Source organism: Ictalurus punctatus, chromosome 4, assembly GCF_001660625.3.
Source record: "Ictalurus punctatus breed USDA103 chromosome 4, Coco_2.0, whole genome shotgun sequence".
Classification (NCBI taxonomy): domain Eukaryota; kingdom Metazoa; phylum Chordata; class Actinopteri; order Siluriformes; family Ictaluridae; genus Ictalurus; species Ictalurus punctatus.
This window is the reverse complement of record NC_071284.1, coordinates 35576892-35579598: the sequence shown is the minus strand read 5'-3', so window position 1 is coordinate 35579598 and position 2707 is coordinate 35576892.

Genomic DNA, 2707 nt, shown 5'->3' with positions numbered 1-2707 from the left:
GGTGGAGAGGAACAAGTTTAAAGTGTCGTCTCGGCGAGTTTTTCCTCCCCACGTCTCCTCTGTCTGCTGATTAGAGATAAATTCATACATTAACATCTCTATCCTGGGTGTATATATTTCTGCACCGCTGCTCCGGGACGACGTCCACCGTTAAACACGCTGCACTAATAACACTGAACTGAACTGAACTGAACTGAACTGAACTGAACTGAACTGACCGCGCTGCAGCCACGCAGCTCCACACGCAGCTCCACACGCAGCTCCACACGCAGCTCCACACGCAGCTCCACACGCAGCTCCACACGCAGCTCCACACGCAGCTCCACACACACGCAGCTCCACACGCAGCTCCACACGCAGCTCCACACGCAGCACGCTGTGATGCTCTGTGTGTTCTGACTCCTGTCCATCAGACCCAGAATGAACGTTTTCAGTAGTGTGTGCTGCAGTAGATCTTCCGTGGGATCGGACCGGACGGACTAGCCTTCTCTCCCCACACACATCACTCCGCCTTGGGAGCCCACGACCCTGTCACCAGCTCACCGGTTCACCGGTTCTCGTTCGTTGGACCACTTTTGGTAGGTACTAACCCCTGCACACCGGGAACACAGCACCTGCTGTTTTGGAGACGCTCTGACCCAGACGTCTAGACATCACAATGTGGCCCGTGTCAAAGTCACTCAGATCCTTACACTTGCCCACTTTTCCTGTTTATATAGACATATACACACACTGGGGGAAATAAGTATTGATCACGTCAACATCTTTATCAGTAAATATATTTCCATTGAGGTTATTCACATGAAACTTTCACCAGACATCAGAATTAACTCGGAAATATAAAGAATTCACAACATTTAAAGTCATGTGGAGTGAAGGGGAATGACACGGGGAAAGTATTGAACACGCTAAGAAAAAGCAGTTCTCCAAAAGGTAAGGCAAGGAACCAGCTGAAATCCGTAAGTAATTACACCCCCTGTCTGTGCAGATTAATATCAGCTGTTTAAGTACATTGATGGTCTATAAAAAGGCTTTTCGTTACCAAAGTGTCACACAAGAAACATCTCACGATGGGTGTCGTGTCAAATGTCAATACTTATTTCCCCCACTGTGTGTGTGTGTGTGTGTGTGTATATTTATATATATAATAAGAGAGAGAGAGAGAATCTAATATAAAATGGTGTTTGTTCTATAAAACGTTAGCATTCAGTTAAACAGTCCTGAGAAATAAGACATCTTCACTCTCCTCAGCCTCCGCAAGAAATGTAAAGACTGCAGAGATTTTTTGGAGAGGGAGGAGGTGAAGAGGGTCCAGGTGAGTTCCTCCGCTCTGTGGAATTGTTGGGGGTGAGAAACACACACACACACACACACACACATACACAGAGTGAGTGGGAGTTTGAAGCTGCTGCAAATCTGTAAGAGGACGTGTTGCCTTGGAAACTTCATCCCACACACTGCATTGACTGAGTTGTCGCTGTGTGTGTGTATGTGTGTGTGTGTGTGTGTGTGTGTGTGTGTTACTTACACACATACAGTTGCAAGAATTTCTGCAGTTCAAACTTCACTCTTGCCCTATTGCTGTGTGTGTGTGTTGAATCATTGTCCATCTCGTGATCCTGATGGCTGTTACCATGGTAACAAGCCGCATGACAGTGAAATCTTCACTGAAACTATTCGTTTAAACCCGAGCGCAGTGCTGTTACTCCACACGTTCTTCTCCTCCACCTCTTTCCTGCGCTGAGGTTCGGTGTAAAGTCACATTTTCCCTTTAAATCAGAGACTTTCTCAGTACACCTGTAGAAAACCGGTTTGAGGGCGGAGCTACGCATGAGCTCAGATTGTGATGTCACTAAACATCAAAGCTTAAGACCGATCATGTCCGAGATAAGAGGATTTACACCAAGACTCTGATACTGACTTCAGACTAATGTAGGCTAGTTTACTGACAGTTAGCTAACGGGCTAGCTAAGTTAGCTTATGTTAGTGACCTGAAGCTTTTAGAGAGGGCAGGAAGACATGGGGGCGTGTCTACATTTGCATATTCATGAGTACACATAGAGCTTGGCCTTTTTAATGTTGATGGTTTGAAGTAATTCTTCTTGGGCTTCCTCCAAATAAAACACTAAACAGATTATTTATATAAATCATTTCTTTTAAATATATAAATAAATAAAGCAATAATATTAAAATGTTTCATTTTTAAAAACAGCTTAAATTAATTTACAAACAGTCTAGGGATTTGTTTATTTGTTCATTTTTCACAAATCCACCAACATTTCACTTTATCTCATTACTGCATATTCTACAAAACTTTTCTGTCCAACCTTTTGAAATAATGACATTTTTTAACATCTTAAAATGTCTCTGAAGCTTTTTAAAAGGTTCATCAACAGCAGATTTCAGTCTCTGAACTGCAAAAATATTCAGTTAGACCGAATATTTGTTGTTTTTTTTTTAAATAAACGTCTAAAATTGTTTTTAAAGGTGAACATGTGACTTGTGCGCCATCTACAGGCTCTTTACACACACACACACACACACACACACGTTAAGATGTTTGTCAGCACCTTGTAAGCTCAGAATACAGATCTACAGTTTAAATTAATTTGAATAAATAAATAAATAAATAAATCGGAATGAAAGGCAGAATCTCTTCTTTCCCTCGGCCGTGTAGTGTCCTCTCACTTTGTTTTTATCTTCTTTC